This window comes from Puma concolor, chromosome B3 (assembly GCF_028749965.1).
Source record: "Puma concolor isolate L17-30 chromosome B3, mPumCon1.1.hap2, whole genome shotgun sequence".
Lineage (NCBI taxonomy): Eukaryota > Metazoa > Chordata > Mammalia > Carnivora > Felidae > Puma > Puma concolor.
In genome coordinates, this window is record NC_141672.1 from 6,608,003 (window position 1) to 6,624,614 (window position 16,612).

General features: G+C 45.6%; 1 protein-coding gene and 1 long non-coding RNA gene across 2 annotated transcripts in view; both read left to right on the forward strand.

Annotated features, from left to right (window-relative positions):
• SETD3 (SET domain containing 3, actin N3(tau)-histidine methyltransferase) overlaps positions 1-16,612 on the forward strand; it is an 80,290-nt gene that overhangs the window by 44,363 nt on the left and 19,315 nt on the right. The gene's annotated exons all lie outside the window — the stretch shown is intronic.
• LOC147579714 (uncharacterized) lies at positions 8,721-15,205 on the forward strand. Its single transcript, XR_015252040.1, has 2 exons — positions 8,721-9,609; positions 15,027-15,205. It is a non-coding gene; the product is annotated as an uncharacterized LOC147579714 (long non-coding RNA).

Consider the following 16,612-nt stretch of genomic DNA (forward strand, 5'->3'; position numbering starts at 1 on the left):
GGCAAGATGGGGCACATCCAGATGAAAACCGTGGCCTCTGCCAGTGGGCACAAGGCGGCTGGCCTGACCCCAAGATCGCTGCCTTTCCTAATCTCACAGAAGTGCTCCTGTACCGAGTCACATGTGCTTCTGCTTGGAGATGCCCCGCCCACCCCCTTTTTATAAAAAGAAAGAGCTAATTTAAAAAGAAATCTCTGCCTTGGTCAGTAGTCACTATAAGATGAGCGGTCTCTCCCTTTTCCTCCAAACTAAGTTTATGACTTACAGGGAAAACGTGAAGCAGGAACAGTGACCCTGGACTCAGTCCGGATTTATCTGCGCCTTGGGTTTGACAGGTTCAGTGGGAGAGCCCAGGGCTCCCCCTGCTGGGCCCCACGGGGCAGGAAGCCACGTGGGGACCGAAACCAGGGCCGTCCGGCTCACGGTTTTCCGTGTCCTGGCACACATCTCACTTAGGAGTGGGCACCCCATAAATGTTTGCTGAGCGAGCAAAAGAATGAACGAGTGCCTCAAGCAGCGCATGGGCCACGCGATAGGTCAGTGTGGTACGGAATCAAGCGCTGGGCGACGTTTTGCAGACTGCGTGTGCTGGAAATCCAGAGGTCAGGAGAGCACGTGGAAGTTTGAAGGAGGACAGACCTTAAGCTGTATTGGGATTGGTGAATCAGCATAAGGGGGTAAATTATCCTAATTGGGAAAGCAGTATCAGATATTAGTTGTGAAAACACAGGTGACCCTTGAAGAGCACATTTGAGCCACGTGGGTCCGCTTCTGTGTGGACTTTTGTCGGTAAATGCAGCCCGTTGCTGTAAACGTGTTTTCTCTCCCTCGGGGTTTTGTCAGCGATCTGCTCTTTCCTGTAGCTTGCTCGATGGTGGGAATACAGCACACGGTACATGCAGCGCACAAAATATGAGCTAATTGGCCGCGTCATCAGTGAGGCTTCCGGTCAGCAGCGGGCTCCTAAGTAGTGAAGTTATATCTAATTGTCTTCGACTGTGCGTGGGCATTGGTGCCCTAACCCCGTGTCGTTCAAGGGGCAACTTTTATTTTCCACGTCAGGTTTTACCGAGGATAAATAAGCTTACTTCCAGATTTGGCACTTTTTTTTTTTTTTTTTTTTTTTAGAAATTAAAGGATGAATAAAAAAAAAACAGTGGTCATTTTGCCAAGCATGGAGTCGTAACTGACAAAGCTAATGATCTAGAAAAACCTATGCTGGAAAATGTCACTTTATTATATGTGTCTGGAAGTGCAGATGGGAAAACAGATTTTTTTCCTTTTGCAGTAGATTCATTAAGTGTTCGGGAAGAGGTTCTCTTCCACACCTTCCCTGGCCTGCGGAGTTTGACACTAAGTCTGAGCTCCGCTTGCCGCCCCTCAGGGGAGGAGGGGGCTATTGCTCTTTACGAACCCAGGCCCGTCTGCAGGCCTGGGGCTGGGTGTCCGCCAGCAACCCCCCCCAAACCCTGGGGGTCCAGGAGCCCCCCGCAACCGGCAAGGGTGGAGGGGACGTGGGGGGATGAAAAAAGCTTAACTGTGGACAGTCGGCGAGTGCACGGAAGCCACGGGCACCTGCCCCGGGCCATCCATGCGCAGCGCTGGCCGTGGGGACCGGGGCTGGGCCGCCAGCACGCTGAACTGTGCGCGCCCACCACTCACCTTGGAAAGGCAGTCCGCGCCCGACTTGTCACCAGACCCGGAGGAGCGTCACTTCGTGTGCTGATGCAGCAGTTAACTGTCCACATGGAGGTCATGGCCGGTCGTGTTTCCTCTTGGCTGGTGCCGCCTGATCTCAAGACAGGGAGCGGATTGAGAGGAGACCCGGCCTTGCAGCAAACGTGTGGTCCGTCCCACCTCCCCGGGGGTGACGTACTCCCGGGCTCCACGCCGGGCACCCCAAAGCACTCCCTGGCGTCTCCCATCCTGATTTTACTGCATTTCTGACGTCCTTACCCTCCGCTCTCTCAGCTCCTGCCAACTTGTGTCTCATTCCCCTGGGAACTGTTACAGACTCTGCAGGCTGCCCTTGTCCCTGCTTCTCTGAGAAAACAGACCACGGCCAGGAACTAGTCCTTCTTCCTCTTGTCTCCGTGTTGGAGCTGTGTCTTCACCTCCTTGCGTCCCTCTGAGAAAGGATACCCCCTCCCCTCCCCAGATGCCAAGGCGAGCCTGTGGCCCGTGCCAGGAGCTCTCTGACACTGCTTGTCTAGCTTTGTTCCCTTGGTTTACAGAACATCCCTGTCGTTTGACATAATGTCCTATCCATCTTCTGTCTTTAATGACTTTCATCAAAAATATTCCACACTCAAGAGTTCTTCAAGCCCCTGTAGCCTTGGTCGTCTCCACTGCACTGCCGTGACATGCCCTCTGGTGCGTCTTGGGACCGCCAGTCACTGGTTCCCATATCTGTCCTTGCTGTCCAGTCTCCTTGCGTTCTCCAGGTTGCAGGACTCTGGGTTGGGAGTCAGATCTATATAGTCTTTGACTATAATCAAAAACCATCTTGTAATCAAAAGATGACTTAAGTCAGTGTATTGGATTTCTTGCTCTCTGTTCCAAGTAAACAATTTAATATCTGTCCTAACGGTAGTACTTAGGTATTAGGCAATGATTAAACTATTCCACTTAGGGGCGCCTGGGTGGCTTAGTCGGTAGAGCATCCGACTGGCTCAAGTCATGATCTCATGGTTCGTGAGTTCAAGCTCCACGTCAGTCTCTGTGCTGACAGCTCAGAGCCTGGAGCCTGCTTCGGATTCTGTGTCTCCCTCTCTCTCTGCTCCCTACTCACACGCTGTCTCTCTCTCAAAAGTAAATAAAGATTAAAAAAATTTTTTACAAATAAACAAGGTGGGGTGCCTAGGTGGCTCAGTCGGTTAAGCGTCTGGCTTCAGCTCAGGTCATGATCTCGTGGTTCTTGAATTTGGGCCCCGCATGGGGCTCTATGCCGACAGCTCAGAGCCTGGAGCTGCTTTGGATTGTGTGTCTTCCTCTCTCTCTGCCCCTCCCCCACTTGGACTCACTGTCTCTCTTTCTCTCTCTCTCTCTCTCTCTCAAAAATAAATAAACACTAAAAAAAAAAAAAACTAAAAAACTAAAAAAAAAAACAAAAAACGATCCCATTGTAAGTGTTTCCAGAAACTGCTCCACCAAAATAGTATTATTCTTGGAACATGAGATTGGATTTCCTCTGAAAAAAAAAAGATCGAAATCCATTACATAACTGTTGATCAGTAAAACATTTAATTAAGAAAATATAAGGCAAGCCGTGATCTTTATGGACAAGGGGGGCAGTCAGATAGGCATCTTCGGCCTCGTACTGCTTGACTCCCTGGGCTCTCGCTGGGCTTGTCCTCCGGAGACCGGAGCCGGGTGAGGCTCGGGGCGGCCCCTGGGCCAGCCTAGCCCCGGCCCTCCTCCTCTTTGCCGTGTCACGCCCTGTGCAGTTTCGAGGTAGATCTAACTCTCATATCACTTTACAGAAGAATTTTTCTTTACGACTTCTTCCTCTTCGTTTTTCTCCCCCCTAAGAAATGTCAATACGGATGGAGAAGTAGCCAGTAAGTACTGATGACATCCTGGTACCTGATCCTGGCTTTGGTGCAGCACTGCTTGACTGGTGCCTATTTGGGACTCTGAATGAAAGGAGGGAAATTGCTTTTATCAACTAAAGGGGAATATAAAATCACTTTGCTTCTCGTCTACTCTATCCAAAGTGATGGACACTTGAAATTACATTTGGTTAGTCGGGTCAGCGTCTTGACTTCACGTGACAACGTTCTATTTTGATTCTAATAAATGTAACTTTATAATTCAGTTCGTTGCAGTCTTAATAGGAATATTTTTACCAGTAAGGTTAAAATATTTGTTGTATTTATCAAATCTCAGGGTAACACTTTTACAAAGTCCTCTTTTCAGGAGATACAGAAGTTACTAAGACTTTTCAAAGCTATAGCTTTTTATCAGTGACTCTACGTTACAACAGGCCTCTCTGCACCTCTCTTCCCTTGGTTGGGAATCATTTTTTTTATTTTTGAAAAAATATTTTTATTTATTTTTGAGAGAGACAGCACGCGAGCAAGGGAGGGGCAGAGAGAAAGGGAGACAGAATCCGGAGCAGGCTCCAGGCTCTGAGCTGTCAGCACAGAGCCTCACGTAGGGCTCAAACCCACGAACCGCGAGATCATGACCTGAGCCGAAGTCGGTCGCTTAACCAGCTGAACCACCCAGGTGCCCCCCTTGGTTGGAACTTTTGTAATTTGCTGTACCGCCAGTGACCCAGAGAAGTAGTATTGGGACAGCTCATTCACAACTGACCTGTCCACAGATTCTCTGTGGATAGAAGTGACTGCAGGGGCCGTGGGGACGTGTACTTCACCTTGGAGCTGGGCTCTCAGCCCAGCTGAGGTGCAGCAGGGCCCTTTGCCCTAGATTCGGGATTTGGTTGCATTGGGATTGACCAAAGTAAACTCACGGCAGCTGGTGACAAAGCATATGATGTGTGGACCCCTAGGGCGTGCCTGAGAATGTGGATGTTTCACCAACCCCCTGGATTGTGGGGATCCTCTTACATCATTAGGATCGATTGATTCCGAATTTGCCCCGTCTTTATCAGAACCCCAGGTCTGATACATACGGGTTCAATGTTTCCATGGTATTATTAACTATATTCCCTAAACTGTATGTTGCGTCCACACGTCTTATTTATTTTATAACTGGAAGTTTATACCTTTTAATCTTGCTCCCCGTTTGACCCATCCCCACCCCTCTCACCTCTGGTAACCACCAGAGTGTTCTCTGTATTTGAGTCTGTTTCTGTTTTGTTTCGTTTTTTAGATTCCACATATAAGTGAAATCATATGGTATTTGTCTTTCTCTCTCTGGCTCATTTCACTTAATACCCTCTATGTCCATCCATGTTGTTGCAAATGGCAAGATTTCATTCTTTTTTTATGGCTGCATAATGTTCCATCGTGTATATTTTTTATGTACGTATAATTAAAATATTATGTCACAGTAAGGTATGACATAATATATAATTATATCGTAATATGTTATATATTGTACACACACACACACCACATCTTTATCCACTTATCTATTGATGGACAATTAGGTTGCTTCCATGTCTTGGCTATTGTCAATAATGCTGCAGTGAACATAGGAGTACATGTGTTTTTTCAAATTAGCGTTTTCATTTTCTTCAGTTAAATACCAAGAAATGGAATTATTACGTCCTACAGTAGTTCTGCTTTTAATTTCTTGAGGAACCTCCATACCGTCGTCCCGAGTGGCTGCACCAGTTTGCACTCCCACCGGCAGGGCAGGAGGGTTCCCATTTCTCCACATCCCCACCAACACCTGGTGTTTCCTGTGTGCTTGATCTTACCCATTCTGGCAGGTGTGAGGTGACATCTGCTTGTAGTTTTGATTTGTAGTTTCCCCCATGTTGAGTGATGTTGAGCGACTTTTCATGTGGCTGTTGGCCATCTGTGTGTCTCCGGAAAGTACGTATTCAGGTCCTCTGCCCATTTTTTAATTGGATTGTTTGGCTTTTTTTTTTTTTAAACTTTTTTAATGTTTATTTATTTTTGAGAGAGAGAGAGAGAGAGAGAGAGAGAGAGAGAGAGAGAGCGTGTGCATGAGTGGGGGAGGGGCAGAGAGAGAGGGAGACACAGAATCCAAAGCAGGCTCCAAGCTCCGAGCTGTCAGCACAGTGCCCGACGCGGGGCTCGAACCCACGAGCTGTGAGATCATGGCCTGAGCTGAAGTCGGACGCTCAACCGACTGAGCCACCCAGGTGCCCCTTGTTTGGCTTTTTTTTTTTTTTTGATACTGAGTTGTATGAGTTCTTTTATATATTTTATATATTAACTCCTTATTGGTTATATCATTTGCAAATATCTTCTCCCATTCAGTAAATTGCCTTTTAGTTTGTTGATGGTTTCCTTCACTGTACAAAAGTTTTTTTAGTTTGATACAGTCCCATTTTATTTTTGCTTTTATTGCCCTTGTTTGAGGAGACAGATCCAGAAAAATAATGCTCAGACTAGTGTCCAAGAGCTTACTGCCTTTGTTTTTTCCTAGCAGTTTTATGGTTTCCGCTCTCACATTGAAGCCTTTAATCCATTTGAGTTTTTTTGTATGTGATGTCAGAAACTGGTCCAGTTTTCCCAGCACCATTAATTGAAGAGGCTGTCTTTTTCCCCTATTGTGTATTCTCGCCTCCTTTGTCAGAATTTGGCCGTGGAAGTGTGGATTTATTTCTGGACTCTGTGTTCTGTTCTGTTGGTCTTTCTGCCAGTGCCATACTGTTTGATCACTACAGCTTTGTAGCCTAGTTTGAAACCTGGGTGGTGATGCCTCCAGCTTTGTTCTTGTTTCTCGGGATTGCTTTGGCTATTCGGGGTCCTTTGTGGTTCCACACAAATCTTAACGACTATTTGTTCTAGTTCTGTGAGAAAAAGCTCTTGGTATTTGGTAGGGATTGCATCAAATCTGTAAATTGCTTGCGGTAGTGTAGACATTTTAACAATTACTTGTTCCTCCATGAACGCAGTGTATCTTTCCATTCATCTGTGTCATCTTGAATTTTTTTCATCAGTGTTTTAGTTTTCAGAGTACAGGTCTTTCACCTCCTTAGTGAAATTTATTCCTAGGGACTTTATTCTTTTCGATGAACTTGTAAATGGGATTTTCAAAAATATTTATTTTTGAGAGAGAAACAGAGACAGCTTGAGTGGGGGAGGGGCAGAGAGAGAGGGAGACACAGACTCTGAAGCAGGCTCCAGGCTCTGAGCCGTTGGCACAGAGCCTGACGTGGGGCTCGACTCCCGAACTGCGAGATCATGACCTGAGCCAAAATCGGATGCTTAACCGACTGAGCCACCCAGGTGCCCCAGGATTATTTTCTTAATTTCTCTTTCTGATGGTTTATTATTAGAGTATGGAAATGCAACAGGTTTGTGGGTAATCAATTTATGTGTATTATTTGTATCTCACGACTGTACTGAATTCATTTATTAGTACCAACAGGGTTTTTTGATGGACTTTCATGTTTTGACATCATATTTTTGCACATCTTACGGTTTTGTGTATCCTTGGATGAATTATTGTAGGTCTAGATGATTTTACTACTTTGTTTTTTAGTCTTTGTACTAACTGTGTACTATATGTTAACCAGTGAAGTTTTTCTTGCGTATTTTTTTAATCTCTAGTTGTGGACTTTTCTGTTTAAAGAAGTCCACCTAACATTTCCTGTAAAGCCGGTTTGGTGGTGGTGCTCTGCTTTAGCTTTTGCTTGTCTGGGAAACTCCTGATCTCTCTCTCAATTCTGAGTGGTAGCCTTGCTGGGTTGGGTAGAATACTCTCGGTTCTAAGTTTTGGCCTTCAGGACCATGAACATATTGTGCTACACCCTTCTGGCCTGTAGTTTCTTTCTTTTTCTTTTTTTTTTTCCTTTCCTTTCCATTCCTTTCCTTTCCTTTCCTTTCCTTTCCTTTCCTTTCCTTTCCTTTCCTTTCCTTTCCTTTCCTCTCCTCTCCTCTCCTCTCCTCTCCTCTCCTCTCCTCTCCTCTCCTCTCCTCTCCTCTCCTCTCCTCTCCTCTCCTCTCCTCTCCTCTCCTCTCCTTTCCTTTCCTTTCCATTCTGGCCTGTAGTTTCTTTCTTTTTCTTTTTTTCTTTCCTTTCTTTTTTCTCTTTTTTCTTTCTTCCTTCCTTTTTTCCTTTTCTTTTCTTTCTTCTGAGAGGCAACACAAATGGGAGAGGGGGTGGTGAGAATCTTAAGCAGAGGCTCCACGCTTAACACAGAGCCCAGCATGGGGCTCAATCCACGAGCCTGGGATCATGACTTGAGCCAAAATCAAGAGTCTGCTGCTCAACCAACTGAGGCACCCAGGAGCCCCCGGCCTGTAAAGTTTCTACTGAAAAATCATCTCCTAGTGTTAGGTGGGGGCTCCCTTGTACAGAACTAGTTGTTTATCTCCTGCTGCTTTTACGATTCTCTCTTTAACTGTTGAAACGGTAATTAGACTGTGTCTTGCTGTGGGTCTCTTGGGGTTCATCTTATTTGGAACTCTCTGTGCTTCTCTGATTTGGCGCGTGTTTCTTCACCAGGTGAGAGAGATGTTTGGCCACTGTTTCTTCAGGTAGGTTTTCTGTCCCTTTCTCTCTTTCTTCTCCCTCTGGGAGCCTGTGAATGTTAGTGCACTTGGTGTTGTTCCAGAGGCCCCTTAACTGCCTCATTTTTTAAATTCTTTTTTCAGGGAGGGTCCTGGGTGGCTCCGTCGGTTGAGCGTCCAACTCTTGATTTCGGCTCAGGTCATGATCCCAGAGTTGTGGGATCAAGCCCCACATTGGACTCCACACTAAGTGTGAAGCCTGCCTGGGATTCTCTCTCTCCCCCTGCCCCTCTCCCCTGCTAGTGTGCAAGCTCTGTCTCTCAAAAATAAAAATAAATAAAAATAAGATTCTTTTTTGGGAGTGCCTGGGTGGCTCAGTCAGTTAAGCGTCTGACTCTTGATTTTGGCTCAGGTTAGATTGAGCCCCGCATTGGGCTCCATGCTGGGTGTAGAACCTGCTTAAGATATTCCTCCCTCTCACCCTCCCTCTCCCTCTCTCTCTCTCTCTCCCTCTCTCTCTCTCTCCCTCTCTCTCTCTCTATCTCTCTCCTTCTCCCCTTCTCGCCCCTCTCCTCCCCCCTCCCCCTCCCCCTTCCTATCTCTCTCTCCCTCCCTCCCTCTCCCTCTGCCCCTCCCCTGCTCACACTCTCAAAAAAAAAGAAAAGAAATTCTTTTTTCTTCTTGCTGTTTTAGCTGGGTGATTTCCACTACCCTGTCTTCCAGCTTGCTATTCCATTTTGCATCTTCCGATCTCCTGTTGATTCCCTGTAGTGTATTTTATATTTTAGTTATTGTATTCTTCAGCTCAGATTCTTTTTTATATTTTTATCTCTTTGTTGAAGCTCTCACTGTGTTTGTCCCTTCTTCTCCTGAGTTCGGCGAGCATCTTCCTGGTCACTACTCTGAACGCTATCTGGTAGATGGTTCAACTCTGTTTTATTTAGTTCTTTTTCTAAGATTTTGTCCTATTTTATTAGGAGCATATTCCTCTCTCCCCTCAACTTGCCCGACTCTCTGTTTGTAGATCAGTTATGTCTCCTGGTCTTGAAGGAGTTGCTTCATGCAGAAGGTGTCCTCTGGGTCCGGGTAGCACGAACCGCCCTGGTCACCCACGCCACCTGCCCCGGGGGGGTCCCCCGTGTGGGCTGTGGGCACCCTTCTGTGGTGGCTGGGTTGTGGTCGGTGCACGCACACTGCCACCGGCCGGGCTGTGGCCGCGAGGCCCTGGCTGCTGTTGCAGGGCCTGCAGTGTGTGGAGCTGGGTCCCCAGCGCAAGGGGTGCTCAGGGGGGCCCCGGGTGCCGGCTTGCCAGGTGTGGCAGTGCATTTACACGGAACTTGAAGTTTGTTTATTAATTTATTCAAGAAATATCTACACTCAGCGTAGGGCTCGAACTCACAGCCCCGAGATCTGCAGTCCCATGCTCTTCTGACTGACCCGGCCAGATGCCCCAATATGCTGCATTTTACATGAGAGCGGTATCTGCCAGGTACTTTTCTAGAATTTCATTAAGAAAAAATTGTGTTTACCACATCAGTACTTAGGCTTTATTTATAAAATTAGAACAACTGATTGTCTTTTGCCTTAAAGTAATCTCGGGGCGCCTGAGTGGCTCAGTCGGTTAAGTGTCTGACTTTGGCTCAGGTCATGATCTCACCGTTCGTGGGTTCGAGCCCCACGTCGGGCTCTGTGCTGACAGCTCGGAGCCTAGAGCTGCTTGGGATTCTGTGTCTCCCTCTCTCTCTGCCCCTCCCCCACTCTCACTTTGTCTCACTCTGTCTCCCAAAAATAAATAAATGTAAAAAAAAATTTTTTTAAATAAAGTAATCTCTAAAAAACAGTGGCCTAAGTCATTTTCCCAGCCCCACCACTTATAAACAGGGTAACCTTGGACATACTGGTAATTTCTTTGTCCATCAGTTATGGCATCAGTAAGAGAGGGCTAATAATAGTGCCTATTTCATTGGCTTCATGATAATTAAATTATAGTTGATCCTCGGGCAATGCAGGGGTTGGGGGACTGACCCCCACCACCCCCTGTGCAGTTGAAAATCTGCTTGTAACTTTTGACTCCCCCACAACTGAACTGCCAGTAGCCTACTGTTGACCAGAAGCCTTACGGATAATGTACGCCGTTGGTTAACACGTATTGTGTGTATGTGTTACGTACTGCGTTCTTACGATAAAGTAAGGTAGAGGAAAGAAAATGTTACTGAGAAAATCCTAAGAAGAGAAGGTACTTTCGCGCCACTGAACCGTAGCAAACCCGTACGTAAGTGGGCCTGTGTGGTTCAGACTGCATTGTTCAAGGGTCAGCTATATACAAATACGTGTAAAGTTCTCAACAGAGTTCCTTGCACGGCGTGCTTAGCAAATGGCCGTTGTCGATACCAGCCTCCCTCCCTCCCCCTCTGTGTCTCCCTTTGTCTCTCTCTCTTCTCTTTCATGCAGAGAGCTCTCCCATGTACCAAGTGTGGTACTTCCTTTTCTAGGACAAGAGTTTTATATGCATGCTCTGAATGTCAGTCACCTTATCAAGGAAATTGGTTTCACATTGGTGGTCATAATGCTCTCCTCCTACAAATGACTGGTGGCTCTCATCATGCTGGATTGATTCATCTAACCAGAGTCCAAAGTCTTTATCCTGAATCACTGAAATCTGAAACAGCTGAAACGAAAAGGACGGAGGGATGAAGCCATGACAAGTAATCCTAGCCTGCTTCTTTGAAGCCAGGCTGTCCTTCTAAGACAATGACTGCTGTCACCACTCTGTGCGTTTCCACTTTGCTTACTGATAAGGGTGAGGAGCTGCAGGTGTAAGTACCTTATCAATAAGCACTGACTATGCGGCGAAATGGTCTTCGTGCAGACCAGAGAAGCATGATTCTGGGTCCGTTAGCAGATTGAGATGCTTAGGTGGGGGGTGTCACAAGGCAAAGAAACAAAGGATTTTCGAACTTTAAAAGAAGCTGGAAGTTACTTGTCCGACCCCCTTTTCAGGTGGAGAAATGGAGGCACGGGGCCCCGGTCACATGGGAGGTGACGGGCTCAGCTTGTCCAAGGTGCACGCTGCTGGGTGAGGCGGAGCGCGGTGGAGGGCAGTTTGGTGACCGTGCGGTACCGAGGGCTGCTGTGCTTGGTCTAGCTTGCTCCCTCTCGGATTATTACGGTAGAGTAGAGCTTTCTCAAATAAATTTGCTTAAGGATAGATTTGGAAAAAGAGACTATTTTCTGGCCCCTAGATGGTGGGAGAATATCCTCATCATAAGAGATGGAAGGGAGAAGAAAAGGAGAGGAGAGAAGCCTGTGGAAATGCCTCTCGGAAAAGGAGCGTGGGGTCCACATTTCCCTGGTCGTAGCTGCACTGCAGCCACGTTACCTAGTCCTCTGGCTCTGCCTCTTACCACCCGTGGGGTCATGGTGGTTTGGGACGTTGTCCCCTCCTGTTTTCTTGCCTCTTGTTCAGGCCATTATGGAGCGGTAGAGAGGAAATCTCATTCCACAAGGTCAACGCTCTCCTCTGCCGCCCAGCAAAGGGCAGTGTTTCCTTTGCACTTGGAGGAAGAAGAGGTCCTTGAATGAAACACCATGCAACCCACTGGGGATTCTCTGGTGGTCAAAATAGGCGTGGTCCCTGCCTCACTGAGGTTCCCTACTGTGGGAGAGAAGCATGCCTCAAGTGAGTGTGCTGGGGGGAGGCCTGGGAAATAAAGGAATGGGGCCAGGAGGAGGCAGGGTAGGGAACCCAGGGTGATTGGCAAAGGTGGCCCTGGAGAAGGGTCCGAGCTGTTACCTCTCCCATCCTGTTTTAAGTGACTCGTCTGACTGCAGCTAGGCAGACCCCCCTACCCCCCGCCCCGAGGGTGTTACCATGTCTTTTTGTCCACCTGTCACACGGCACCTGCCAGAGTGCCTTTCGCTTCAGATAGTAAAGAAGACATTGGTTGAGTGAACGAATTTCTAGTCCTAACCTGTTTTCAGCTTTTTTTCCGAGTCAATAAATATTTGGTGAGTGCATAAATGGTTGACAGTCAAAAAATGGTGATTATGATTATATTTGGTTCATGGTTGACTGTGTTCAGGGTTTATAATTGGTAATTAGTAAAGTTTTTAAAGAGGCAAATCTTTTGCACTGTTTGAACAAATCTCAATTTTAACTGGGTGTAGGTTTTAGACTTCAGGGTCTCCCAGTGAAAAACCCAATTCTTCCATCTTAAAGTAAGTTTATAAGTTTACTGAACAATGTGGGTGCTTCTCCACTAATCACATTTTCTTTATTTAAAAATTTTCGCTATGAAGTAATATACATTTTTATAGAGAAATTAAATATGCATATATAAGTGGAAAGCAAATAACTTAAATTTAATGTGTATTGATGTATTTATTTGATCATATTGAGTGAATTCAAAGAACTTTACGATGCAATATTCCCTGAAGAGTTGGATGTAATCTGTGTTTAAAAATAAAAGTCTTAAAAATTGATCTTTTTCTCTCAAGAGTCAGCTACACGAACCATGCTTCGATTCTGATTTATGGTCATCAAAACGAAATTTTAGATTCAGTAGATGTTTTGCAGTTTGTCATTCCGTTAAGCTGTGTTATGTGCACTTAGAAAGCACAGGGTGGGTTGGCGCTCCAGAAGCCTGCGCAGCCTTCCTCGGAGAGATGCTTCAGTGTTTCGAGCAAACCTTCCTCCCGCTCCCCCCTCCCCACCCCGCTCCTGGCTCCACCCCCCCCCCCCCCCCCCCCCCCCGTTTCTCTCCTGCTGTCCTCTGCCATCCTGACCGTATCCCACTCTCCTTCTTTTATTTCCCTTCTGCCCTGTCTCCTTCATTCAGCTTCCTGCAGGGAAAATCCTTCTTTCCTTCCCACCTCCCTCTGACCCCCTTCCCCCTGTGACTTTGGGGGGGGGGGAGGCGGCGGATGAAGCTGCCTTTTGCCTCTGTCTTTTCTCCTCACCTTGCACCGAACCTAACATTTGCGGAGACCCCGATCCACACTGGGCTTAGGGAAGATGCCGGGGGGGCTGTTTTGTGGAGGAATCTCTCAGTGGCATTGAAAACACCGAGGGGCTCTTGCTTACGTGAGCAGGGGCCCCAGTTCCCAAACGTGTAATTGCATGCACCCACATAGTTCAAATCTGAGGTTCTGTGGCTGCCTTTATCCTTGTAGGAATAAGAGAAATGGAGCCATCGCTGGAGTTAGGTGCAAGGACCCACAGCTAGTTAACCCTGCTGTCCCTTTTAGTTATTTTTTTAAAAGTTAGTTTATTTACTTTGAGAGAGAGAGAGAAAGCACGGGCCGGGGAGAGACAGGGAGAGAGGGGGGATCCCAAGGGGGTTCCGTGCTGTCAGCACAGAGCCCGACACGGGGCTTGAACTCACCAACCGTGAGGTCATGACCTGAGCTGAAACCAAGAGTTGGACGCTTAACCGACTGAGCCACCCAGGCACCCCAGTCCCTTTTAATATACACTTAAGAAGTAAAGCCAAATACAGTCTTAGCCATATTTTAGTTGGAAAATTGTAATTGCATGCTATTATGTTTTTTGATCAGAATAAATGAGATCCAACTTCTAAATTACATATTTTGCCATTCCTGATACTATAGAGCCATTAATAAGTCACTGAACTACCATATATATTTTTGAAACTAACAATTATATATTGTAACAGGCCATAAATTCTTCAAGATATAGTATTTAGGAGTCATTTTTATGAACTGAGCCACTGTCCTTTTAGTATATTTAAATGCCTCTTTGAAGAGGATTATTAAATGTATTCAACTTGATTTCCCCATAAAAGTCGGTCTAGGTGGAAGTGAGTGCTCTTCAGAAAAGTAACGATCTGATTTTGAGAAGTGTTTGCTGTTTGTGTCTTTGAGGCCATTTGCGTGTCCTAATCCTTTATTTCCCCGTAGAGGGGTTTGAATCTTTCCTCAGGTTGAATATGTTCCTTCTGAGAATTATTTTCAGAGATGCCTGTCTCTCTGTAGGTGGGAGCATTTATCCCCGGTTTAAGTGAAAAATGCTTTCTGTTAGATGTTAAAAAGAAAACAAACTTTAAGTCAAATGCGTTTTGTTCCAGGCCGAGCTGTTCCAAAGCTGTTTCGCATACTAGATGTTTCTGAATTAGGAGTTCACATAATAACGAAATCTGCTTATTTGGGTTCTCCACAAAGGTTTGTTGTGTGAGCTTAAAATAAGACTGCAGCTCACCCGAGGCACACGTATTAACTGTTTATTTAGTGGAAGCACATGCCGGGAGCTCTCATTTCTGATCAGCCCGGACCATGCGTGTGCCATGCCTCAGCCATCTTCTTTTGTGCTTTATTAAATCTCTGTCAATTATAAATATCAAGGTTTTACATTAATGTCAAGATAGTGCATCAAAAATTCATGGAATATGTGACTTTTTCCAAGGGTATTTAATACTTAATGCATTCGTGTCATTTTTCTTCCCAGAGATATTGACAGGTTTTATTAAGTGTTTGTTAGGGAGATTTCATTTTTATCAAGGGACTATAAAGAGAAGCTGCATGCTAAATCAATTTTTTAAAGCCAGAATATTGTTCATTTTTTCATCTTCAAACTCTTGTAATCCATAGGTTTTATTTAAATTTCTTCTTGGTTTATTTTTGTTTTATGTGAGTGATCGTTCAAGACAGAACTTTAATAAGGATCAAATATGCTGACGGTGGTGGTTTTTAATTTCCTTAAGCATAGCTACCAGACCCAGGCAATATGGTAAATTCTTCAAAATGTCATACTTACATATTTAGCAATATTACTTCTTTTTATTGAAGCCAAACAAACGATTTTAGATATTAATCTTTCCCAAACACGGTGATTATTTTGTACTAGATACAATATTACTGAGTCTCATCTAGAATACCTCCTTTTGGCAGAAAAGGGAACGGAAGAACGCCTCACCGGGTTGCCTGTTGGCCACAAAGAAACAAGAATCCTCTTTGAAAAGTAAGCTCTTGAGGGCCTCCAGTCTGATCATGAGCTACAGCAACTCAAATATTTAGAGTGCTCGAGAAGGTGAAAATACCAATCATTAAAGAAATCTGCAGGAAATCTGCGGCTGGTTTCTGACTCTGACTTTTTGGGGGCTGGGGGTGGGCAGGCAGTCGGCACTTTGGCAGGACCCCCGGCTTGCCTCTGTTGGGCCCCTGTGCCCGGGAGACCCTGTCAGGGTCGCCTTCTGACCGACCCTGCCCGACAACCCTCCCCACCCATCCCAGGCGTATCTACCCAGGTTTGCCTCGGGAGCGAGTTACAGCTAAAACCGGCCACCAGGAGTAAGCTTTCTGTTTCGCTCTTTTATTTTTATAGTACAAGTTAGGAATGTCTTCTCTTGCAGCAGATACATCACGATAAACCAGACCGTTCTCTGATTTTGCTTTCCCTATGAGGTGAGGAGTGTTCAGTTATCCTTCCTTTAAAGTATGACCTTAGAGGCTTTTCATCTAAAAACGTTTTAAGGAACTTCGAAATAAATAATGTCGGGTTAACACTGTAATTTTTTTTTTTTTTTTAATTTTTTTTTTCAACGTTTATTTATTTTTGGGACAGAGAGAGACAGAGCATGAACGGGGGAAGGGCAGAGAGAGAGGGAGACACAGAATCGGAAACAGGCTCCAGGCTCTGAGCCATCAACCCAGAGCCTGACGCGGGGCTCGAACTCACGGACCGCGAGATCGTGACCTGGCTGAAGTCGGACGCTCAACCGACTGCGCCACCCAGGCGCCCCTAACACTGTAATTTTTGAAGATGTATTCTTAGGCCCCAACTTGGTCTCCAACAGGAAAAAGACTTGGTGTTTACAGAAAGAAAAAAGAATTCTGTCCAGAGCTTCAGGAGTGTTTGGAATAGTTTCTTTTTCTTACTCTTGTTCATTTTTTTCAGGGTATGTGAAAATACTTCTTTTCAAACTTAAATGTTTTTCATGTGCAAATCATTTTCGATATTTGAATGTTTCAGGATCCTTGTAAAAATATTATACAGTACTTAAGAAGTAGACTAGGATTTTTTAGAAACCAGGTTTTGCTGGAGTCAGGCTGAAACAGTAGCTCTTCTAGATAAGCCCAGTGTGGATTTAGGGTAAGTTGCTGTGAAGGCCTTGCTTACCCAGGCAAAGAATCCCAAGAACCTGGCGGCCCCAACCTGTTCTACCATAAGGCCAGTAGGTGGCGATAGTGTCACAGTGGTGAGAGCCCTGTTGAAATGGAAGTTATTTTGCCTTTCTCCATAGTGTCAAATTAAATTTTGCTTCAGTATAACTGTTAAGTGCATGTGTTCTGTGGCAGAATAGCTTTTTATACCAGAAGTACGTACGGTCGGCACACCCTAATTTTTAAGAATATAAGAACAATTATTTCTAACAGAGTTCAACAAATGTTATGTAACCCTACAGCCAAAATAATCATCAAAATTAATCTGAAGAAAGCATTGTGTGTGTTGTGTGTGTGTGTGTGTGTGTGTGTGT